This window comes from Saimiri boliviensis, chromosome 5 (assembly GCF_048565385.1).
Source record: "Saimiri boliviensis isolate mSaiBol1 chromosome 5, mSaiBol1.pri, whole genome shotgun sequence".
Taxonomy (NCBI): Eukaryota; Metazoa; Chordata; class Mammalia; order Primates; family Cebidae; genus Saimiri; species Saimiri boliviensis.
Genome location: NC_133453.1, coordinates 46,584,056 through 46,611,567, shown reverse-complemented (window position 1 = coordinate 46,611,567; position 27,512 = coordinate 46,584,056).

The window sequence follows — 27,512 nt, the reverse complement described above, 5'->3', positions numbered from 1 at the left end:
CTGGTTCTGCCACTTACCTTGGGAAATGTAGTTAATTGTGCCTTATTTACCTCATTTCAGAATTGTACCATATAAATTATTCTGAAGCATAAATGAAGAGATTAGGTAGATAATAATTTATAAAATATATGTTACACTCATTTCTGTGTGCAAAGCACATTGCTCTAGATTAATTTCAGCACACTATATATATTCAATCAATAGTAGTTATCGTTATTATTACCAGCCACCTGCATTACATTTTATTGTTTCAGAATTAAAGTTCTAATACAATAAGTAGTATGTTCCAGATGAACTTATCTAATTTGCTTAAAACATTCAATTTTAAAGTTTAATTTATATCTATAAAGAATTTTCTAAGTTGACAAAATTTTATTAGCATAATTACACAAAAATAAATGTAACATGTGTATATTGAGGGGCAGAATTATACCTAAATTTTGTTACACGGTTAAGAAAACATGGCAGAACAAATGTTATTTTATTATAAATTAATTAATTATAACAATATAAATGTTTAATTAAAATGTGACAGAAAAACATCTGTCACACAATGTCTTTATCTTATATTTTTAACTTTAAAAAGTCACCTATTTTGCTTTAAATAAAGTAAATATAATGTGTACTTTATCATTAAAAAAATCTCGTAGCAACTTTGAAGATGGGTTACAACATTTTCAAAGAAGAAAATGTATTCTATTAATATCTAATGTAGCTTAATCTTTTAACATTGCTATACTGTTGATTTTAAAAGTTAGTTTACATTTTCATATATATTTGGAATTCTTCAAAATAATCTATTTCCGTTCTTAAATTCCTTTCTTAAAGGAATATATAGCTCAGTCACCAGATCATGCAGAGAAAACAGTAAAGATGATTCTAAATAATTTGAATTATAACATGCCATAAATGTGTTTTAGTAATAAATGAAGTGCTATGAATTTTTGATTATCCTAGTACCTTTTTAAAATAATGAAACTGAAAGTGACCTTTAAAATTTGGTGATTATTGCATTAGAAAATCTAGGATCACAGACTTAGATTGTATCCAAATGTGTTTAATTTTTCTTTCCAAATTTTAGAAAGCCTCTATAAAAATAGACACATGTTATATTGTTATAATAATTGTTGAATAAACAAAGCTTCCAACTATTATCAAAGTGAACCTCTTAATATATTAAATTATATTCTCTCTGCTTGTTAATAGGCCACCTTTATATACATAATGCTACAATTTATTTTCTACATATATTAATTAAAGTTTAATTTTTACCCTAAATATAAATGCATATGTGTATATACACATACATAAATATGTATGTAAATGTTTTGTATATAAACATGTATGCATATATACATGCATATCAATATACATACATGTATACATTTAAATAACAAAAGGATAAAATTATACATAAATCTGATAGAAGATTTCAATATAATAAAAATGTTTTCTTTCATATTTGATTTGTTATGTAGATTCTAAATGTGTCTAACTGTCATCAGAATCTACCTCTATTTCATAGGATGCCATTGTCAAGAAAGAAATTTTATTCAAATTGTTGTATAGACTATTGAATTCTTGGGTGGTGATCTTGTGCATGCCTGTGTGTGTGCGTACACATGCATGTCTAGGTCTACTTTAGGTGAAATAGTCCTTCAGTGGCTCATTCTTATTCAACATCAATACTGAGAACCAAATTTATACTAACCACTTTACTGGGTTATTTTAATTAATAAATGAATGACAGAAGATAATTGCCACCAGTTACCTTAACATAAACTTAAATAATTGAAATACAAAAACCTAAAGGTCATTAGATCATACTATGCAAAAAGTCCTATGGAGTTGCAGCTGAGTATTGTGAAGGAGAAAAACTGATTTCTTGGAAGTAATTATGGAGAAAAAAATATACCTCCAAATGCATAGCTCAGAACTCTAAAATTTAAATAAACCTAAAACAAAACCTTCTCATAATTTATGACTGGATTCACAAAAAGTAAGGAAAATCCTCAAAAAGCCCAACCAAATAAACATTAATTATAAAACGCATGCTGTCTTAAATGTTCTGAAAATTCGTGTCTTCTCAACCTGCAAATCTAATGGCATATTGGGTAATTAGAAACAAACTTAGGAATGTGCCAGGACAATCAGAAGGGAGACACTTGCATAAGCTCAAGTACATCAAAGGACTACACACTCAGTGAACAAGCAATCTATAAAGATCAACTCAACAATAATGGACAGTAAGGAAATCTATTTGCTCAGATGTTTGCTCTGAATAAAGAAGGAAAATGTCTCCATTGAGAAACATAACCATCCCTCACATGGACTCATGGCCTGAATCCTTGCATGGCACAAAATCTTTCAGGAAGAGGTTTTGATTAGAGTAGCCTATGTTGTTAGTATTCCTAAGCAACTTGTAAAATAAATTCAAGTTCTCTGTAGAAAAAGAAAAATAGAACTCAACTCAAGACCTAAAATCTTCCATTAACAATGTTCCAATGCACACAAAAATCACAAAGTACAATCCTTCAATATTAGTCCTGTAAAGGCTTCAGATATTGGAAATAAAGAAAAAAATTAAGATGTGAATTTTAATATACTAATATAAACATGTAAAAATACTTATACAAATATATGATGTATTTTAACTGAGTATGTATACATGAATATAAAGTTGAAAATGTGAGGAAAAGTCAAGGGATTATCCAAAGCTGTCAAACATATTTTAACAAGCACTAAGTAGATTTTTGAGAATTAAAAAAATACATATTTATAATTGAATGGCAAAAGTTCAACAGATGAGTTAGGCAGTAAATATAACATGTCCAAAAAGAATTGGCAATCTAGGTGATACATTTAAACATCTGAAGAATTTTGTACAATGAATCAGAGAGATTAAGCAATGAAATTTGTGACGGGTGGAATTTTAAAGGCTGGTGTACATCTATTTATAATGCCATAATTAGAAAAAAGGAAAGATAAGCATTTGAAAGAAGAACATTTCTTGGCTGGAGGCTTGAAGCATAGAAAGGGATAAATAATTGTTGGATATGCTAGGATAATAGACTTGGAAGAAGAAAGATTTTCTAGGTCAGGGAGCAAAGGAAACTGAAACTCCAGGGCCTGCTGCACAAAGCTTAAGGAAAGCAAATTGGTTTGTTCTAGGATAAATTTTCTTCAGAGAAGCAGAATCATCTTTCTGATAGCTACTAGTGAAGCTGATAGCTGCTGGTGAAAGAAAAAAAAAGTGGATGCATAAAATGGTGACCAATAGACTATTGAAATCTTGGGTGGTGATCTTGTGCATGCCCGTGTGTGTGTGCACACACGCATGTCTGTGTCTACTTTAGCTGAAACAGCCCTCCCACATTGCTCCATTCATTTCAATAACAATTTTTTAAAAAGTCACTTAATACTCTGAGCATAGAACCCTAAACATATAAATAATGGATCCTTGAAATCTAGACTAAACTACAAGAGTTTTATTTTGAAATTACTCCTAGTAACTTACAAAATCTAGCTGTCTCTTGCATTTTGACATTAATTAAAGGAAGCAATACATCAGGTTTGGGTTTATGAAATTTTGTATCAGGGTAATTATTACAAAACCTTTACCATAACCTTAGAAAATCTCTAGTGCAATTCTCAGTCATCATAGTAATGATTACAAATGAGGGCATAAATTCTTGAAATTAAAAAAAAAAAAAAAACGATTCTGAGCCAAATAAATTGGTGAAGTTCAGAGGAAAACTTAGACATAATAGGGGAATTATTGAACAACGAGGCAGCATTTTGCAATTTATCCGTTGTATTTTAAGTACTCTGCTACACTTTGAGTAAAATATTCACTCCAGCGCTAAACCAGAGGGAAAAAAATCTACTTGTAATCAGAAAGCAAAAACTGACCTGACTTGAGTGTTGATATTCCTGGAAATATCATATCAAATTTAAATAAAATATTACAAAAATTATAAAATCTGCATTATAAACATTGGGGGTACAGTGTTTTTATTAGTATATTTAACATGGATAGTTAGTAATACATGAGATTGCTAGAATAAATATGTCTAAGCAATTTCTTTGTAAAGTAGTATGCTGGAAAATGTTATTCTTTTTTGCCTAAGGGGCATACAATTTCTCAAGAAGTTAGGTTGTTTCCCTAAAGGGGGATGGGAGGTTTCTAACAGATATCCTTTGGCTTCTACTGTGCTTTACTCACTGAGTTGAAATTGCCTTTAGCAATTACTTTAGAATATGGGCTATGGGCCAAGTAAATGAAAATCACCCAGGATGGTTTTTAAAAATGCATACCCCTGTGCCCTATTCCAGGCTCAAGGATGTAAATTCTTAATAATATTTCCACATGAAAGTTTGAGAAGTTGGACCATGCTGTGCGGCTGCTCTTCAGCAAGATTTAGAAAAGCTAATAAATGTTATTTTCATTATAAACTACAGACATTTATAGGAAGTGAAGTACTGAGACTGGAGAAGAGAATTTAAATGTTGTTTAGAAAGTCTATCTAGTTTCCAGGAAGGGGCACAATTACAATCATTTAAAAGTTGCCTTCAGGCAGAATGTCATAAGAGAAAGAACTGCGGGCTCCTGACAACCCTAATCCTTGGAGATGGAATGGAAATGAGAGGGATGGTGATAGATCCAACTAACAGCTAGAAAACACATGCACAGCCAACAACAATAACTAAAACTTGGAAAATGCTCAGGAAGACCTAATATGGCAAGACCTTGACGTGTGTGGGGTAAATTACAGCCTAGTGAGGCAAAAGACCAGGAGCAATGAATGTGTAGCAGGTAGCCTGATGGCTTTCTAGCTGTGTTCCTGTCTTTCACGCACATTGTCCTATGGGCATTATCATCCACTCACTGCCAGCAGTGTAACAGCAATGTAAGCTTCTGACGCTGAAGACACTGCAATATTACGCAGAGATCAGATGTCCCTGGGTTGAGAAGAATTTTAACAAGTGGAGTTCAGCTTACCCATTTCTATCCCTGTCGGATAGCCTAGCTCAACATGAGGAGGTAATTCTTGGAAAAGGGCAGTGAGTGCCTGGGTGAAGTACAGGGTGGTTTCCTGGGGTCAAAGAGAAGTAACTCACATAATGACATCAAAGTTTATCTGACCTAAGGGCTTCACCATGCTTAACTAATCTGATGGATCAAAAGTCTTTTCACTCATCAAAGCCAGAAAGAAAAAAAGCCATTATGAGGCAAAAGGATTGCTTGAGCCCAGGAATTCAAGGCTGCAGTGAGCAGGGTTCATGCTAGTGCACTCCAGTGACATGAACACTGCTCAAAAAAAAAAAAAAAAAAAAAAAAAAAAAAAAAGTAAACATTGGATATGATAAAAACTTCAGCTGAGTTAAATTTAAAGGAGTTTAATTGAGCAATAAAAGATGAGTGAAATGGGCAGCCTCTTGAGCCCAATTACTCTCAGAGACTCTAGCTTTACCACATGGTTGAAGATTTATAGACAGAAAAAGGAAAGTGATATATAGAAAACAGAAGAGAGGTGCAGAAACAGCTGGATTTGTTACTGCTCAGCATTTGTCTTATTTGAACACAATTCTAACATTTGGCTACATTTGATTGGCTAGAACTTAGTGATTGGCACAAGTGTATGCTATGTACTGTTTACACCTCCACTTGTTATAGTTCATGATGTACAGAGAAACCTTTAGGGCAAACTTAAAATATGTAAGGAGGCAGCTTTAGGCTAAATTTAATTTAACAGCTATAAAAAATATGAAAGTTGAAATATGTAATTCAATGTTTGAATTAAACAATAAATGGGTAAAACAAGGTAAATTAGAAGATTAAAAGGTTAGCAAATGTCCTGTTTTAAAAGCCACCAGAGACTGATAATCTTATGGGAAACATAAAGAAAAAGTAAGAGCCTGCTGGGTGCGGTGGTTTACACCTGTAATCCCAGCACTTTGGGAGGTCGAGGTAGACAGATAACCAGAGGTCAGGAATTCGACACCAGCCTGTCCAACATATTGAAACCCTAAGTCTACTAAAAATACAAAAATTAGCTGAGTGTGGTGGCCCATGCCTGTAATCCCAGCTACTTGGGAGGCTGAGGCAGGAGAATCGCTTAGACCTGAGAGGCAGAGGTTACAGTGAGCCCAGATCATGCCACTGTACTCTTCCTCCAGCTGGGGCAACAGAGTGAAACTCTGTCTCAAAACAAACAAAAATAAATAAATAAATAGTAAGATCCATGGAGTGTAGAGGCAGTATACAGTACCTATGTAATAGATTTATACATGGAGAGGAATAAATTATGCAGAAAATAGAAGCCTTGGATTAATAATGACTGGATGGCAAGTAGAATATGTAAATTATCAGATTGATCTGTCACAGAGAGTCAAGAAGAGATAAATAAATATGTGGAAAACAACAAGCAAATTCCCACAACTAAGTGTGACACAAAGAAATCTGAGAACATTAGAAACAAAGACAAGATGTGAAATACAGATGTGAAGAGCAGATCAAACACAAACGAACAAATTTCAGATTGAAGACAGACTTAACAGAGATGCCATACCATTGAAAACAAAGGACACATTTTCAAAATGTTCAAAAATATTTTTAAAATCTTTTAAACTTAAGTAAAATAGTATCTGGAACACAAACCTTTTAAAATTGACCTCACAAAGACTCTCTTTAATTGCCTTCTTGAATTCTGCCAAGAAAAGCTTTTTAATCTAAAAGAAATCGATAAAATATGGGAAGTAAAGTGAGTAAATAATCTACTGACATATGCTATCTGACATACATGTTAAATTGATTTAATAGAAATGTCTTTCTATTCTTTACCCCTTCCTGAAGTAATGGTCTTTTCAATGTGACTTCATAGGTTCACCTAATAGGCTTTTTCTTACCTCTCCTGGACTAGCTTCCTGACCTGCTCTAACCAACAGAATGCTGCAGAAGCAGCAGTGTGCTCTTTCGGAGCCTCGGTTTATCTTGAACTTCTGCTTGCTTTCTTAAAATCCTGATGCCAGTCTGCTGCATGATTAAATATATGTAGTTTAGCCTTGAAGAACCCACCCACTGGTTGTGACCCAATTTTTTTTTTTTTTTTAAATATCCTATTATTTTCACAAATGGATGGCTCCAATTTCCTTGAAGAGTCCGTGACAGGATGGTCTGCTATAGTGTGTTCTCAACCCTTCTTCCAGTTGTAGACACTTGTAACTGAAAAGAAAACCTAAGGGTCAAGCTTCTGTCTAAACTTTTAGATGCTTCTCTGAATTCAGGCAATCTGTCAGACTGTTTGAGACAGATCCCTGTGTTTCTCAGGTCAGACTTTGGTTACTATTTGTTCAGAACTCTTTAGTTCCAGTCAATCCATTCTATTCTTTATTTGGAAGCATGAACAGAGGCTTTCTTTCTCTCTCTCTTTCTTTCTCTCTCTCTCTCTCTCTCTCTCTCTCTCACACACACACACACACACACACACACACTTTGGTTTACCTTTCTCTAATATGATCTACATGAAATTTATTGAGTGCTTTTCAACAATGTTTGCAGTGAAAAAAGTCACAGAACAACAGAAAACACAAAATGATGGTCTTTTTAATGTGCTATAGGGAAATAATGGGAAATTAGTATGAAATGTCTGTATTTCTCATAATTTGGTATTATGAATATTTATGCATAGGAATAGAAAGGTGGTACAAGTTTCCTTAGGCAGTAAAATTAAAACATTGTCGTCTTAAAAACTCAAACTCCAGGAGGAACAAAAATGATACCAGCTTGTTAGTTGTCACTTTCTTTTTCTTTCTTTTTTCTTTCTTTTTTTTTTTTTTTTTTTTTGAGACTGAGTCTTGCTTTGTTGCCAGGCTGGAGTGCTGTGGCAGGATCTCGACTCACTGCAATCTCCACTTCCCAGGTTCAAGTGATTCTCATGCCTCAGCCTCCGGAGTAGCTGAGACTACACTCGCACACTACCACGCCTAGCTAATTTTTTTATTTTTAGTAGAGATGGGTTTCACCATGTTGTCCAGGATGGTCTTGATCTCTTGACCTTGTGATCTGCCCTCCTCGGCTTCCCAAAGTGCTGAGATTACAGGTATGAGCTTCTGCGCCCGGCCTGGTTGCCACTTTTTAATAATCAATGGACTGTTTCCTTTTTGTTAAAAACCAACTTATTCATTCAGAAACACCAAAGTAATAGGGTTACCACAAAGTCAAAGCTACCATAAGTCAACCCCAGAAGGAAGAATTTTTTGATAGATTTCACATGAGTGAAAAGCAAGTTATATACTTCCTTAGGGTCTTACTTGTGAGTAATCATAGGACATCAGGGTGAATCACTTTGCAGTAGGCTGGTAGGGGTTTGTTCTTTGGATATCATTTTCCAAATCACATTAAACAAGCCTAATGCACTCTGATGGGCCTTTTGTTACTGTCTTACTGTCTGTAATTGCCTTTAAAGCAAACAGAATAAAATCCTTGAAAATCTTTGTTATTCATATATTTACAAAAAAAATCTATGCAGCTCTAAGTAAGTGGAAGTTACGGGTATAGCAAATCTGACATGTTAAAGTATGACGGCACTGAGAATTTCCATAGGAAAGAATCATTTTAAATTAATATCGATTGTAAATCTTTGTACTGCTTGTATTTTTTTTAGGCCTGAGCACTTTAAGTATTTAAGTCTAAATTGATTTGTTAGTGCTGAGTGTTGCTGGCAGAAAAAGCAATGAAAGTTGCCAGTATTTAAACATGAATTTTTACAGGAACAAATAATTTGTTTCTTTACATTATAGGCAGAAGAAAGAAAAAAAAAGTAGGTAAAACGAAGCTCTATTGCATAAAATATTGTTAACATAAAAACAGAATACTTAATTTACAATAAAACCATACCATGATATAAACAATAAAAATAATATTTCTAGATGCAAAGTTTACATAGTAAAGGCTTTCAATTATTTTTTATAATTATTTATCTATAAAATTAAATAATTTGGACATATTTTAAGTATTAAGAAGATGAGTTGTATAATTTACATGTGGGTGTTTTGATTTTTGATGCTTCAATTTTGAGCAAAGAGGATTGAAAAGTTTAGCTCTCTCTCCACACCATAGTAACTAAACTGTATGTGACCTTTAGAGGTTTAAAATATTTATTAAAATAATTCAAAATTTTACCAAAAATATAATCTTAAACTTTTAATTATAACTTTTCAAGGAAAAAAGTCCTAACTCAGTGATTAATTCATTAAGAATAGAAGGAAAAATATAGCATGAAAATTTTAATTGAAAAGAGAATATGAGTGTGAGACTGCATGCATACTATTCTAGGAGAAAACTTCAAAAGGAGAGAAATAGCAAAACATGCATATGATGATGGTAGCAAGGTAAATTATGCATCTAGTGTGGCTTACCTTATTTTTATGTAGATATAGGACTTTGCGTACACACATGCACAAGCAAACACAGACATTTTATGTTTCCTTTTCAGAAGCTAATGACATTAATATTGCTTAATAAAGCCATCATATCTCAAATATTTGAAAAAATTAAAGGTGCTCTAATTCAGAGACAAATCTCTAAGTCAGCATTACCTCTTGAGAATATTCGAGACCAAATCAATGAATCCTAAATCCTCTGATTTCCCTTTGTGCTATGCACATATATAAGTAATAAATAGAAAACTAAAAACCCTTTTAGGTATCTTCGTAATTGTATAGGGAATTTTATAGCTGTAAACAGCTTGTGTTAATAGAAACAGCATTTTTAAGAGATAAACCAAAAAAAAAGCATGTTGTTTCCAAGAGTAATCATATTGAAAGCTAATGCATTATATCACACATTTGGGCCATTAATATATTTAATTTATGTTATATTTAATTAAACTTTATGATACCCCATGATTGTTGATAAAGTTTAATTTTTTTTTCTTTTTTTTTTTTTAGACAAGAGTTTCACTCTTGTTGCCTAGACGAGTGCAATGGTGCCATTTCAGCTCATTGCAACCTCCAACTCCCAGGTTCAAGCAATTCTCCTGCCTTAGCCTCACAAGTAGCTGGGATTACAGGCACCCATCACCATGCCCAGCTAATTTTTTGTATTTTTAGTAGAGATTGGGTTTCTTCGTGTTGGCCAGGCTGGTCTTAAACTCCTGACTTCAGGTGATCTGCCTAGCTTGGCCCCCCAAAGTACTGGGATTACAAGCATGAGCTACCACACCTGGCTGTTAAACTTTGATAAATTATTATGCACCTGACTCACTAAGGCAGAATCTAAATGCTGTTGAAAAATAAGGATGAATAAAATAATATTGTTACATACTACACCCATGACAGTGAAATAATGCATGGACTGTTTTTTAAACAACCTCTACTAACTAGGGTAAAAGTTGAAGATGACTATTTTTTTGTCCCCACTAAGCACTGAAACCTGATATGGGATTTGATCTTCCACATATTTAGAGAGAAGTCAGCTAAATTTCAGATAATTTCCCTCATTTGTTTATTGTAATCAACTCATCATTGATGGTAAAACAACCAAGCAAATATGTTTGTTTTTTATTTCATTAATGTAACTGTGCAGTGCAGGTTCATAATAAGACTGAAATTATATCTAATTTGGATTTCCATTCCAGTACATTTTAGGCCTAACCCATGGAGAAGTCACATTTTGTGGGCCCTTCCTGATCAGGAACTATAGGACAGGGGTTTTCAAAAAGATCAAGTCACTGCTCTGAGAATATTTAACCTAAATATTAATGATATGATGAAATGTATTACGGTAGTATATCCAACTCAACTTTTATTTCAAATTATTTATTTTTATTAAATAAGGAGTAACTGTTAATGTAATTTTGATCCAGTAGTCTCATTTGATTGCTGATGAAGTCCTTAAGAAAAATAATGTCACCATCAAAAGTTATCACATGTCTGGTTAATTTTGTTAGATTATTCTTTCTTTAAGAGACGTTATACCCTTAAAGTTATTTTAAGTATATTAAAATGTTAAAGGTACACAGAAAACCAAATACAGTAAGCCTGTATCAGCGATTAGAAACTCATTTTAAAATATGTATGTAGAATATTATAAATATCTTGAATTCATTCAGTGGAAATTTACACAAGCATTTAATCTATTAAAACTTTACAATATAATGATGTTTTTCTATGGCAATGCCTTCCAAACAAATAACAAATGAAAACTTTGATTTTTTTGACATTATAGTTAATGCACATGTTTTTCATTTGCTTTTAAAAGAAGTTTAAGGAAACTTTTCATTTTGTGTGTATTCATATATATGTGTGTGTGTGTGACTACATATGCATGTTGCATATATATATTTTTACTATGTTAATTATGTATTTTGTTTGTGAAAATTTATGTTTTTTTTCAAAATTTCTTCAAAATTAATGACTTTTGTTTGGGGAGTATAAGCAAAAGATTCTAAAATATTTCAAACACTAAAAAGCAGCATTCCTTTTGCTTCCAAGAGGTAGAACTTAACATGAGGGGTATAGGATTCACGTTCAAGTCATAAGAAAATGTATCTCTTATGTCCTGTTCAGAGTCGCCTACATTTACCTCTTGCTGCAGTAGCCTAAATCTCCCTGTTTCTGTCTTTTTGCTTAATGTTTTATTCTCAACTCAGTATCCAGCATAATTCTTTAAATGTTTAAATCAGTCGCCCTTAATTCCCCAGATCTCGCTCAACTTTTTCTGAGTATTTGACCTTCATAATTTTAAAATTATTTACTAAACCTTGATACTGCATTAAATCTCTGATTCATATGAGTCTGATTTGACAACATGATCTTATATGTTAAGTGAGCTTTGTTTTAAACTATTACAACTTCATAAAACGTGTCAAAACTGAAGTTTTTAGTACTATCATTCTTGGATGATTTTATTAAGAATTTCCAACTGATATTGAAAATAGCGGAAGTAGATTGAGAAATAATATTTAGGACCTATAATGTCCTTTAAAGACAAAAGCTGATGTATAATGTGATTCTTGAAGGGATTAAATATTTCAAAATCCCAATCAATTTTGGATAGATTTTTATCAAGGAGAAAGCCCTTATACCCCTGTTGATGGACATGGGTGCATCTTCAACATGAACTCTTTTACAGAAAACGTCTAAAAATCTAATTATCCTGTGTATGCGTAACAATATTTGTACATTTTGATAATTATAGCTTGAATTTAGATGGGTAAATTTTGCCTTTTTTTTAGCTGCAATTTTAAATTATGCCTGCACCACAAATAGTTTCTGTCATATTTCCATTCCAAAGGTTTCATAGTTTAGAAAGAAGACTGTTTGTAACATGACATTCTACTCCATCATTTGTTCTAGCTGTAGTAACAAAAATATAATTTTATCTTCAATATTGAACATTTATAACAGTCTCATCAATTTCAGATGTTTCAATTATTACAGAATGAATTTCTATAAGCTTTACTCTCATCCCATGAATTATAGGAGACAATGAAAGATTATTGGGATTCTCTAATCTTCCATTTGAACCATCCAACAAAATCCCTTTAAAACTGCCATCTTTTAACTCTTTGATAATGAAGAAAGATGTCAGTAGTTTATGTCTTGTGGCAAACAGTCTGAATGCAACACAAAACTTGGATTAAAAATGAGTTAAATTAGAACTATTATTTAATCTAAGTGAAAAGCCATGTTTCATTCATTAACATAGCAGCCCCTTTGCTGATGCCACCTATTAAATAGTTATCTATAGTTCCAATCTCTTTAAAATAATGATAGAAGATGCTGTTGTTTCTTCAGTTGAGTTGTGTTTTCTGATTTGTGCTTTTTAAAAATGTGGTAAAATATATGTCTTCTGATTTCTTATGGTAGTATATAACTATAGTTCCTATGGTAGGTGTTAAATGTCTACAAACATTTTGTCTAACTCACACAGTAATCACAAGTGTCTTAAAAATAGAACATCACTAAACATGGTATTGTTGTTGTTGAGTCAGGTCTCACTCTGTTGCCCAGGCTGGAGTGCAATGGCGTGATGACATCTCACTGCAGCATTGACCTCCTGGGCTCAAATGATCCTCCTGCCTCAGCCTCCTGAGTAGCTGGGATTACAAGTGTCTCACTATGTTGCTCATTCTGGCCTCAAACTCCTGGGCTTGAGTAATCCATCAACCTCAGCATCCCAAAGTTCTACAGGCATGAGACACTGTATCCAGTGAACATGCTTTATTTTCTGAGCTCATTTCTGTTAGACAATTTATTGCAAAACTGAAAGGCATTATCTAATAATAACATGGATAGTTGCAGATTGATACCAAAAAATGACTGCAAAACCAATGAGACAGATTTCAGACAATTTTCTACATGCCATGTAGCTTGAATAATCAACCTCCATCTCCTGCATGTATTTCACATATGCCTAACTTTCCATGTTTCCTACTGGCTCCACCAATTTGATGGCCTATTGTTGCCTATAAAACTGTCTAGTATTTCTAGTGGCCCAACTTACAGCAGCATCAAATACTTCTCTCATCACCATCCAAACCCAAAATAAATTAGCTATTCATAATTGTTCATATCTGAGGCATATTCCATTTTATCATTAAGCCCTATACATACTCTCCTGGAAAATATAAACATGTCAGAGAAGAGTTATAAATGAATTTTTAAAAGATGTAATCATATTTTGAATTAACATAAACTGAAAGTTCAAAGTTGACATCTACCTAATCTATTGTTGCACATAGTAATCTGTTAAAAAAAAAAAGTGAAAGAAAAAAAATCCAAGACAAAATCTAAACCAGGGTAAGTGTTGATCTCAACTTGACTAAACACTGGGACAGCAGGAATGAGTAAGCAAATAAGGATAAATGGTCATGAAGACTACATTCTCACTTTTCTCTAATGCAAGAAGGAATTTCCAAAGTTCATGAGTGGAGAGCATAAGAAGTTACCATACTTGTGGCTCTGTATGCCTGAAAGGCATGGAAAACTTATCATGACTCCTGACATGTACTAGTACTTCTAAGCCTTCCTTGAAGTTAGGTTGGGACCATGTGAATATTCTGGCCAAAGGGCAGAGTAGGTGGTTTACTTATTGTCTGAAGTATTGAAGTTGAGCTATGCCTACTCTTTGCTCTTTTCTGCCTCAAATGGCTTTTTGAGTCCACAAGACATAAACAACCTGAACTTCTGTTGTAACATGGAAGAGTAACTTGTATCATGTCCAATGTATCATAAGAATTTAAGTAAAAATATTTTGGGTAAAATTCTGAGATTTTGATTTGTTTTAATCACCACACCCTCTTCTAGACTAGCATCTCCTGACAAATATGCTTCTCCCAACATTCCCATTGTCTGATCATTCACATTTTTAGGTTGTGTTCAAATATTCTCTCTTAGGGGAGATCTTCCTTGATCATTCTACCATGCTATTTAAAATACTGCTTACTGATGGCACTTTTATCTTCTTTAAATTTCTTCACAATATGTTTTGCAATCCTGACTTGGATTACATAAGTGATGTGTGTACTTGTTTATTACATGAAGAGTCTGATAGACCCTAAGCTCTTTGAGAACTTTCTGTGGTCTTATACTGAATCCCCTGTAACAAAAATAGAATTGCATACTTAGTCGATGTTGGCAGCACACAATTAGCAACTTCTAAATATATGAAGAAATTCTCATTCTTTGGGGAGGTTGGAAGTTAGCCTTCCAGGGAACATTTTTGCCATCTCAGAGACCTTCTTACCTAAAGTTGTGGCTGCCATTAAAATCAGAAGACATGAAGAAGACTTCAATTGGCATCAAAGTTGGGCATGGCATGGGCATTGGATGAAGGGACACAGCCTGAATGGCAAAAAGACACAACCAATCTGGGGTATAGAGCTGGGCACCAAAGAGACAGCAAGGAAATTAAACAGGTGAAGAAGTAGTGAGAAAAAGCCTAGAAATCTCTCTGAAGAAATTTTATTTTTCATAGATACTTTTGTCATTGCTGTCGCTATTGCTTCTGCTATCTTATGGGGCAATTAGAAGGGTGATTTTTACTAAGATTTTAACAACTCTACTAGTAATACTACTAGTACAGATATTACTGTATTAGGTATCTAATAATCCAAGATTAGAAATTTATACAAAGAGCTATGATAAAATTTTAAAACATTGCCAAGTTTAGACAATATGATTTTCTGTGTATTTTTTATCTTGCTAAATGAAAGATTTTCTGTGACTAGATGAAGCATTTATTTTGAGCACTGTTGCAGGTTTACATTTTAGAAGGGGTAAAAAAGTTGTTCACAGTCACCAATATCAGTCAGGTATTAAAGCAGAAATGATTAAGGGAAGCCTTGGTAAATACTTAATTATAGATAGACTACAGGCTGGCTTTCCTTTTACAACTTGCAAAGTAAACATACTTGGTTAACAAATCTAGATCATTCTTACTTAAAATATTTTTTAAAAAAAGTAAAATATTAAAAATTCTAATGTAATTATATTTTATAGTTACATAGACTTGTACCCTTACAGAAATCTTTATTTTTTAGTCAAATCAAAATTTAAATGGGATTTAAATTTCATAATAAGTTAAATTACAAATATTTTCAATTGGTTTACTCGGTGGCTTAAAGGAGCAAAAACATTATCTCAATTTCATTTTACTGTTGATTTCCTGTTAATAATTACATTTTACTGTTTTCATTTCCTGTTAATAATTATAAGATCAAATTAGAAATTCTTGCATTAATTATTCAAAGGCATCCCAAAGAGTGTGCTGACAATCCTCAATCATGAAATTTTACAATGCTGTGATATAATAATAAAAGTTTTTCTGAATTGCATTTTACTGTTAAAAGATATTTGGGCATTCTGTGAGCTTTTAAAAGGCAGCATTCTGCTTCTTTAGTGATACTGTAAATTGACACATTATTTTTTCTCAGAACATTATAAGTATTTCCCAAATTAATAAGTTAATAGACTAGGTAATTATTATCCAGCATGCTAGAATGCATATGTGTAACTGTACCAACAACCATAGGTGTTTTAATCAAGAAAGAATGAATTAAAACTACTACATTATTACCTTCTTTTTTTTTTTAAGAGATTGAAAATTACTTCAATTAATGGATTGAATTTGTTAAAGAAATTTTGTATGTTTGGCAGTATACAGTTATCTTATCTGCTTATAGTCAAGCTAAAATATTAAAAATGTCATGAAATTTGTAAAATAGAAATATTTCTATATATTTTAACTTTCTCTTTCCTGTCAAATGTTATACATTTTCTTACAAGACTTTTAAATCAGAAATATTATGGCTCAAGTAAGATAATCAAATGCACAATTCCTGAGCCAAGGACAATTCGCACATACATTCTCTGAATCTAATTTTGATCCTTTTGAGATGCTTGTAGCATATGTACTTGTTCTTAAACACACTTATAAATTATTGTATCTGCATAATTTTGTAAATTTCTTTGCATTTTTATTAAAATAATGCAAAATATATACCTAAATATTTCTGGGATTATGAACACTCAGAAACATTGTTTCTTGCTGACACATTTTTTCCTCACATATTTCATAAAACGGTTTTGAAATTAGAAACTAGAACAATGAATTTGTAAGCAAAGGCTTAATTTGTGCTTCAACGTAGTGAAAAAAAATGGGCAAAGGGAAGCAGTGAAGTTCTTATGTATCACTAGGAAAATAACCAACAAAATTTGCCTCTTTTTAATTTGGTTTCATAGTACAGCAGAATTGCAAGTTTTTTTTCCCCCCAATGTTTTTGTTCCATTTTCATAAGAATTACGGTAAACCTACTAGGAAAAAAGGCACCCTCCCCACATAAGCTGAAAATGCCTGAAAGTTTTATTAACTAGAAGCATTTATGGACACTTGGGTAATGTTTCAGAACTCATCTTTCACTAGGCTAACCAATGTTTTTGTTGCGTAATGAATACGTTTGTCCGAAAGTGATGCCAGATGTGCAATCTGGATTTCCTGCAAAGTTCCCTGAAAATGGAACTTTTTCTTCTAGCAGGAGGAAGTTGCAATTGAACTCCCCTTCCCAGAGCCCAGAGTGGCTTTCCCACTCCCTTAAGAGGTAGCTGCTAAACGTTCCAGTTCTCTAGATATTACAAACACTAGATTATTTCAATAATACATACCTATCTAAACCAGACTGCAAGGCTAACAACAAAAATTGTTTCCTGGGTTTTCTTTTATGATTTTTATATTATGAGTTCTTAACATCTTTAATCCATCTTGAGTTAATTTTTGTGTATTGTGATAGGTAGGGGTCCAGTATCATTTTTCTGTATATGGATAGCCAATTATCCCAGTACCACTTACTGAATAATGAATCTTCTCCTCATTGCTTATTTTTGTTGGCTTTGTTGAAAATCAGATGATTGTAGATGTGTGGCTTTATTTCTGGGTGTTTTCATTTTGTTCCATCGGTCTATGTGTCTGTTTTCTACCAGCAGCATGATGTTTTGGTTATTGTATCCTTGTAGCACAGTCTCAAGTTGGGTAATGTGATGCCTTCAGCTTTGTTCTTTTTGCTTAGGATTGTTTTGGATATTCAGGCTTTGTGTTATTATTATTCTGTATGAATTTCAGAATAGTGTTCTTCTCTGAAAAATGACATTGGTAGTTTGATAGGAGTAGCATTGAATCTGTAAGTTGCTTTGGGCAGTGTGGCACATGTAACCCTTGATTCTGAAATAAAAGTTGACAGAAATTAAAAAAATAAACCAAACTACATGGTCCTCAAATAGTTCTTCTAGCAACAAGATATATTTACATTTGAACATAAATGGGAGAAACATATGGTAATTGTATTTCTCATTTTTTCAGGAACCTCCATAATGTTTTTCACAATGGCTGTATTAACCTATATTTGCACCAACAGTGCACTAACATTCTCTTTTTCCCGCATCCTTTCCAAACTTGTTGTCATTTGTCATTTCGATAATAGCCATTCTAACATGGGCAAGGCAGTATCTCAGTGTGGTTTTAATTTGCATTTTTTGATAATTAGTAACTTTGAACATTTTTTCATATGCCCGTTGGCCATTTGTATGTTTTCTTTTAAGAAATATCTTTTTAGATGATTTGTCTATTTTTTTTTTCATCAGGTTATTTTTTTCTTGCTGTTGAGTTATTTGAGCTTCTTATATATTTTGGCTATTAACCCCTTATCAGATGTATGGCTGCCAAATACATTCTCTCATTCTATGGGTTGTCTCTTCATTCTGTTGATTGCTTTCTTTTCTGGACAGAACCTTTTCAGTGTGATGCAATTCTGTTTGTTTATTTTGCTTTTGTTGCCAGTGCTTTGGGCTAATATCTAAAAAGTCAATAGCCAGACTACTTTTAAAGAGTTTTCCCCCAATGTTTTCCTCTCATAGTTTTACATTTTTGGGTCTTGCCCTTGTGGTTAATTCATTCTTCTGGGTATATATCCAAAAGAAATAAAATCAGTGTGTTGAAGAGATGCCTGCACTTCCATGTTTATTACAACACTATTGACAATAACCAAGATACAAAATCAGGCCAGGTGCAATGGCGTACACCTGTAATCCCAGTATGTTGGGAGGCCGAGGCGAGCAGATTGCCTGAGGTCAGGAGTTCAAGAACAGCCTGGCCAACACAGTGAAACCCCACGTCTACCAGAAATACAAAAATTAGCCAGACATGGTGGTGCATGCCTGTGATCCCAGCTACTGGGGAGACTGAGGATGAGAATCACTTGAACCCAGGAGTGGAGATTCCAGTGAGCTGAGATCATGCCACTGAACTCCAGCCTAGGCAATAGAATGCAACTCAGTCTCAAAAACTACAACAACAAAAAGATGGGAAATCAACCTAACTGTCCAACAACAAAGAAAATGTGGTATATGTATACACACTGGAACACTATCCAGCTTTTAAAAATAAGGAAATCCTGTCATTTGTGACAACATGGATGAAACTGTAGAACAATGTGTTAAGTGAAATACATGAAGCACAGAAAGACAAATACTGCATTGCCTCCCTCACGTGAAATCTAAAAATGTTGAACTCATAGAGGCTGAGAACAGACTGGTTGGGAACAAAGTTGGGGAGACATTGATTAAAAGATTCAAAACCTGATAGGAGAAATAAGTTCAAGAGGTCTATTGTAAGCACCGTGACTATAATAAATAACACTGTGCTATATGTTTGAAGATTACTAAGAGAATAGATTCTAAATATTTCACTATAGAAAACATAAGTATGTGAGGTAACAAATATGTTAATTAGCTTGATGTAGCCATTACATAATGTCTACATATATCAAAACACCATTTTGTATACTATATGTATATAAAATTTGTCAATTAACAAGTAAATAAATTTAAAAATGGAAGAAACAGCAGTACAGTCTCTTCTGTGGAATATGAGCCAATTGAATGTTTGGCCACAGCACATGTCCTGCAAGCTGATGAAAGGCTAGGGCATCTGTGTCCTCTCTTCATTATCTGTGGCTTGTAAATTCTTAAAGTCTACAGGAATATTTATTAAACTATATCATTAACATTTTGGATTTTGTACCAAGTTATATGTCATTTTGTTGAATGCATGACTGTTTAAAGAAATGTATAAAAATATTTTTAAAAACCTGTAAGATTTTACAAAGATTAATAATTTGTAATTAAAAAAAAAGATTTTCACCACAATTTCACCAACATTTGCTGTTTTTTTTTTTTTTTTCTTTTTACTTTTTAATAATACCGTTCTGTCTTGTGTGAGATGGTACCTCATTGTGGTTTGGATTTGCATTTCTCTAATGATAGCGATGTTGAGCTTTTTCTTTATATGATTGTTGGCCACAGGTAGGTCTTCTTTGGAAAAGCATCTGTTCATGCCCTTTGCCCACATTTTAAAGAGGCTGTTTGTTTTTTTCTTGTAAATTTGTTTATGTTCCTTAAAGATGTCGAATAATAAACCTTTGTCAGATGCGGGGCTGCAAAAATTTTTGCCCATTATATAAGTTGTCTGCTTACTCTGTTGATAGTTTAATGGTGAGGGAATAATCTTCATGCCATATTTAGTTAATAAAAATATAATTAAAGTTTTAAAACCAAAAACTAAAAATTTTTATGCCAACCATTTAATAATCCATAAAAATAAAATTCCTCTAATTCTAAATATGCTTGACCTTTTATTATTATATAAAAGATAAAGTGCTTATCAGATTTTATTTGGTATAAAATTAAATAATCTAACTTGCAGATAATAAAATGTCATTTGCCTTAATATGTTTCATTTATTTTTTCTTTTGTGACTTTCTAATTTATTTATTATAATCCATTTTTGTTTTGCACATAATTTTTTAAATGGTAGATTTGTGGCTTTTATCTTTTCTTTTTTGCAGGAAAGTTTTGTTTTGAATAAAATCATATTCAAAATCAGAATATATAATGCATAAACACAGTTTGAAATTTATAGAAATAATTCCCAATTTTAGACTATATGTATCTTGATCTAAAATTTCTAACTAGACTGTAATATCATTATTTTTCCTTATTGGTTCTTATCTTTATAGAAAAGCATTGTTACCATATTTCAAATAAATTACCAATATTTTTGAATTGTGATAAACTTCTTTTATGCTAACACTAACATTTAACCTTGCTCATGTCTTTTGCGGCAACGAGAACCATATATTGTGAATTTGGTTAAGAGTATAATCTCTTTGGCCAGATTACGGGTGTTTAGATAATAGATAAAATACTGGTTATGATCTAGTCAAGATACTAAGTCAATTGTCTCTCAGTATCCTAACTGATAGGATGGGAATAACTATTCTACTCACCTCACAGAGTTGTAATAAATGTTTTACTTATATGACCGCTAAGAAAGATGCTTGGGGTTTAAAAAATGTTCTTCAAGCATCACTATTACTAGGTCAAGTATGCAATAGAATATCCAAATTACAACACTTCTGAGATGAAAGCGTGCTCCATTAATATGTGTAAACCAAGACTTTCCCAAGAAAACTGGAAAATATGATCCACTTAGCTATTATAAATGAGCAGTGTCTACATGAGCGTGTCTAAAATGCCTCACAAAAATAGAAATAAAATATTAACCAATCACAGATCTATGAAGTGCAAAAATAGTGAAGCATATGAATTCGTGATAAATTTTGATAAAATTAGTCTTCGGGAAATCCTAAAAATAAAAATAACATTAAGTAATTGAAAATGAAGGTTTGGTGGAGTTGAACATATTACAATGAAAAGAGAAAACCTACAGAAAGTCAGAAAACATACAAGGATGTATCCTTCAAAAAGAATGTCATTTGTCAAAGTTGAAAAAAGTTCTTAAATAATTATTACAAAAAATAGTATTTTTGGTGATCATACTCTGAGAATAAAATGGAAAGTGATGGATGTCATATTTTATTTTCATATACTTCTCTCAAGAGTTATGCCAGACTTTATTCAGTCTAGGAATTGGCGTATGTTGATAACTAGAACAAAAATTTTATTGAGTGAATGAAAAAATAAAGTTTCTTGCATTCATTTTTATTTTGTAACTGAATTCTCAATATATTTTTAACATGAAATATGAAATCCTGATTTCAATTTTACATAATCTACTTTAATTTTTCATTTTCTCATACCAAATGCCCTCGACATTGGACAACCTGGCCCTTCTTCAATAAGGTGACTATGGAGATTAAAAGGGGAGGCCCACTCAGCAGCAGGGAGAGGAGTGCTTGGTGCATGCCAGGAGCTTCATGCAATTTAAATTTATTTATATCACTCCTGTGCCAAACACTGAGACTATAAGACTGAATGAAATATAGATGCTGCCCTCTGAGTGCTTACTCTGTTTTTAGAGATCCCGATATTCTAAATACATAATGCAAACCGACTTACTATTATGATAGCTAGATATTAGCCCAAAATTCTCCTTAGGGATGTGGTTAGAGACAACTTGCAGAATGATTTCAAGCCATTTAAATCAATGAAGTGTAGTTACCAGAGAGCCTGTGAAACCTTCGGAACTCCCAGTACATAAAGACTCTATCCAAAGCTGCACTGAGACCTGATCAAATTTTACAATGGCTTTTAGTAGATTAAGGAGTCAGCTCTAGAAAGACCCTAGCATCCCTTAATATGCCTTACGAGAGAATTGACTATTCCAGCCCCTGAACCAGCTCTTAAAGCAGTTATTTTAGAAAACTTGCAATTATAAACACTTCCTCTGCCTTTTGAGATGCAAATCTACCATATTAAAAAAAAACTGTTATCTCCAGGAATTGGAGGCTCTCTCTTTGAAATGCGAGTGTTCTGGAAGGTACCTCTCCCTCTTGTTTCCAATCCCCATGGGAATATAAGGACCTAAATTCCATGGGCACCTTTCTCTAACTTGTACCATTGCCTCCTGTCATAAAGATAGAAATTTGTTTCTCCTGCGGTAACAACCAATTAACAAGCTCAGATGGCCTAGTCATAGGGAATAATTTCCCTTCACACAAGTGAGTGCCTTTCCCTTCAAACACCCCAGACTTTAAAAAGTCTCTGGCCTTTTGTTTCATGAAGGGAAGTTCAATTCAGGCTGGACCCACTTCTTCACTGAAACAGTTATTGAATCAAATCTATCCTTTCACTTTAAATAGTTCCCAGCCTTACTTGATCCTGAAGTTTTAAACAGAATTTCGGAATACTTCAGGCATATTCCCTAATTTTATTTGATGCATCTTAAGAGAAAGTATCCTTCTTTTTTACTTATTAACCTTAAACAACAGAACAGAAATATCTTCTGAGTATTATTAGATCATGTGAGCTTTTGTGTTTAAGTCACCTAATGTTTCTGCTCACTGTTTTGTTGACACTGATTATTTAGTTCATATATATTTCTTAGAAAACAATTGTCACCAAAGTGGAAACAGCTGTACTTTCTGTCACTCCAAACCTGATGGTTTAAAAAGCAATCTGGGCAGAATCAGAGGCATGCATGCTGAAGGAAAGTGTGGGTGAGCTGAAACCTTGTGCATGCCCTTGGTCTTCGTGTCCTTAGATTCAGTCTTTCTCCTCCTTCCTCTTCTCTGTATCTCATGGTAGCTCGTCCCTCACTCAGCTGCTCTAGTTACTTTCGACAAAGACATTTGGTGCATTATTAGAGAAGTAATTTAGGAAAAAGCCAGGATTATTTTCCTTACTTCCCTCTGCTGTGGTCTGGCTTTCTAAAGAGCCCTCCTGGTTCCATTTTCCCTAGGGAACCCAGGTGCTGGCCTCCCAGAGTAGTGGGTCCCCCTTTGTTCTCCACTGTAGGGAAAGTAGGGGTTACCTGCCCTTACTAATCTCAGTATGGTCTCACCATATCCAGCATTGCTTGTCAGCTTCTCCATGACATGTGTAAGCAATTCTATGCCTTACATTTTCTCCCTTATAAAAATGTAAAGCTATGTCTGTTTTCCTGGTTAAACCCTGACAGATACAAACCTCCTGAAGAAAAAAATGAAGTTAATGACGTAAGCAAGCAGTAGGAGATAGTTAGAAATGCCTTAAACTTTAAAATAAGTCAATTCTTGTAAAATAGAGACGTGTGTCTTATACTTCCCCTACAATGATGATAGGTTGTCCTTGATGCATCATTTTAATAAAATAAGCACATTTAATTTAGGAGAGAATAATATAGAGTGAGTCTATGTTTCTGGGATCGTGGTTTAGCCTATCACAGATATTGTGTCATCTTAAACAGACTATAATATACTAAAAATAACCATAACAATATGCAGTTTTTAGGTCAACATTTGAGATTTTAGAAATTCAAAAACAGCAACAATAATGACAGCAAAAAGCTGTATATAGCCTAAACTGTCATTCTTCCACCTACATCAGTTTCTAATTCAGCTTCTAATTAGTTGAAACCAGTTGTTTTTAATTTTTCCCTCAGTCAAAGCACATTTATACAACCATTATTCATTCATAAATATGTAATAGTGACCAAAAGCAGTGTGGAAGAGCTATTTATCGATTAAAAAACAAAACACTGCAATTATTTCAGCCTTATAAATGATCAAACATAAAATATTTTATTTTATAAGAAATTACCTTTATTTGTCTTGTTTTATAATTTGCCAGTCTTATACAACAGTATCTTTAAAAAAATCAAAACAACAATTTAAAAAACTACATTTCTTACCAAAATATAATTGTCTATAATATGTGAATTAGTATTTATTGAAGTTTGGCCTGAGAATTACCATATCAAGCAGAATCACTTAAAGTGTCTGATAAAATTACAGATACCCAGTGCTGATCCTATCACTAACATATCAAAGTATCTCAAAGTGGGCTTTAGAAAGTATGTTTTTAGTTTGAGAGATTCTACATTAATATACGATAAAATCTGAGAAGCACTGATTTAGAAAATTGAAGTCAACTCGTCCAGTTCAAGTTATATCCAATTTTATAAAATAAGCTAAATTGTTCTGAAAATATCAATATGCTTATATCAATAGAAGTTTAATATTACAATGGTGAGTAGTAAAGAACTTGCAAATGTAGCAAGCACTTTGCACTGAAATGTAAAAACTCATCAATGTGTACTACCTGCAGCTAAAATTCAGATAAGAAATGTAAAAGATAAAAAACAAAGTAGAAATGCAGGATACAAGACTGGCACAGAAACATCTACCTTCAAAATGAAGCACTGTATATCATTGTACATTTAGTAATCTAAAATGAGCAATAATCAGAGAGAAGATTCTAATCTAAGTGATTACATTAGCAGAGGCAGTTGTAAAATATAATGCTGATTTTATTTAGTACTACATAGGACTCCACAAAGTTTCAACAGAAATAGCTCCTGCTTTATGTCAGCTTTCAGATTTGAGTGTTTCTGGTAACTTGACCCATTCAACTGATGTTGAAAGTTGTTTGACCATTTAGTTCAATATGAGGTAAAGCAAAATTTTAAATAAATTGCAAATTAGGCTCTCTGCAGTTTGCAACTCAGACTAAAGTTCACCCTATTTGCTGATGGTTTTAAAAATGAAGATTACCATTACAACCTTCTCATGAACACTTTATTTTTGTCTGTCACACCCACCTTTCAATTGTTGTACTGAACTCCAGTAATAAGGAACTAATTGCAATTCCTGAAATGAAGACTACCCTTTCAAGTTTCCATTCATTTCCCTTGTTTTTTTTTTTTTTTTTTTTTTTTTTTTTTTTTTTTTTTTTTTTGGCCATAGGGGGGTGGGTAGTGAAATTATTTTCTCCCCTCTATCTGCAGTACTCAAAAATGCTACTTTCTCCAAGATGGATATACTAAGACACAAACCGCAAGTAACATTGTTGTATTTTATCATTTTCCTTGGGGTATTCAGATTATCTTTGGATAAAAGGAATATATAAAATGTGATTTAGCACACTATATGTATGTCTTTTTTAACTCCAGTTGTTAAAAGGTAACTCTATTTTTTGCTTCTGTTTCGTGATACTCACTAAATCTTGAAATATGAAGATGTCTTCATGTAAAACAAACTATAATGGAGGAGAATTCCAATTTGATCATGCTGCCCAAAGTAATATTTCATGATACACAAAGATATTCTCTATACTGTAATAAGTAAATAATTTTATTTCTTATTTAATGAAGAATAGGATACATGCATTTGATTAAATGAAGAATATAAAGGAGATATAATTTGCATATCATGTCAAGTTTTATTGTTTTTTTGTAAGATTTCTTGGTAAAAGAGAAATTAAAATAGTGTTTAATGTATGTAAATGAAATAGATTTGCTAAACATAACAGAGACTAATATTTATGTATCAGTTTGAGAGACATATGTAATATGTGAGCTAAGTTGACTTGGTTAAACCCATATAGATAATAAAGCTAATTTTATTATGAAAGCATGGGAAAAGGCACACTGCTGTTGACTTGTTGAAAGAGAGACAGATAAATTATGCATCAATATTTTAAAATACACAAAAACTGGTAATCAGATTGAATTGAATTTGCTGATGAAGCGCCATTATTATTATTATTATTATTTGTCCTAGAGCATGTTCCAAATGCAATAAGTATGAGAAACTAGACAGAGAATTTTAGCCTGGAGGCAAATAATTTTATAATCCGAGACTTTGTAGCATGTTAACTTTATTTAGAAGTTTTTGGTTGACTTCCAGTTATAAAATTTACCTATGTAATCCATTTTACTCTTAATGCTCTCAAGCACTATTTAGCTACAATATTGAAATAAACCAATTTTTAAAAGCAAGAATATACCATTAAGTATAATGTGCAAATTTGTAAGAAAATGATTTTGCCAATATTTACAACATTTAATGAGATATATAATTACACACACATGATATATATACTTAGGTATATATATCCACACCATTAATCTTAAGAATTATTTTAAATAATAAAGTATATATAGGTTATGATCACTGACTTCCCAAAACATTTACCATATATAAATGAATCATATTTCACTGATTTTAACTACACCAGTCAAATGTTCTCTTATAATAGAAACTTTTTGTTTGCAAGAACAGGGCATTCTTAGAGTGTAAATGATTATTCAACCCATTTGTGCTGATTTCTAAGTGCCTAATGTCACTCAGACATAGTGAACTAAACTGAAGAATGTCAAAACATGTTGGGATCATATGAACAGTTCTGTCTAAGTAGTATTTTAAATCACTTACCTTTTCTTATTCTTGCAGAGAACCTGTCAAATATATATTCTATAAGAAATTAAGAAACTTAAAGTATATTAAAAGGTATCAAATTCAAGTTTTATCAATGTGACTTTTAATACTTAAATTGTACTTCAGTGAATATGAAGTGAAGCACTTTTATACTGTTAGATATTTTATAATGCTCTTTTCTATAACTTTTTTTCTAAAAGCCAAGGACTTTTATTATTTTAGTTTATTTAAGCAATTTTATTAAAAAGTAGTGGGAAACCTTACATCTTTAAAAATAGCAAAAAAAAAAAAAAAAAAAATCCCCAAATTCTTACTCAAACCCAGTAAAATTGATCTTATTTTTTACAAGTTACACTTAGATTAAAAATTTCATTTTATCCCTTTTCTTTTGTACACTGAACTTAGTATTTCCATATTTCTATATTGTCCAAACTGTTTTGACTAATGCATAATGTGATGTTTACAGAGTTGCTGAATGTTTTTGTTCTGTATTTTAAACTTGAATATCCCAGTACATAAATGGGAAAGGATATTATCAGAGAATGTCCATAAAACATAACTTTTATGTTTATTTAATGGGATTGGGCTGTACTTGATAGATATTAACCAGTGAATGATTATAAGTTTTATTAATAGTATGACTTTTCTCTTCTTTTCACATTTTCCTACCATTAGTGTGGTAAACATTTGAAACATAACCTGTAAAGTTTTTAAACATCTTAAGTATGAACAATCCCATTTTAATCACTGAAATTGAAATTGAAGATCTGAATTTAAAATATTAATCTGTAATTTGTT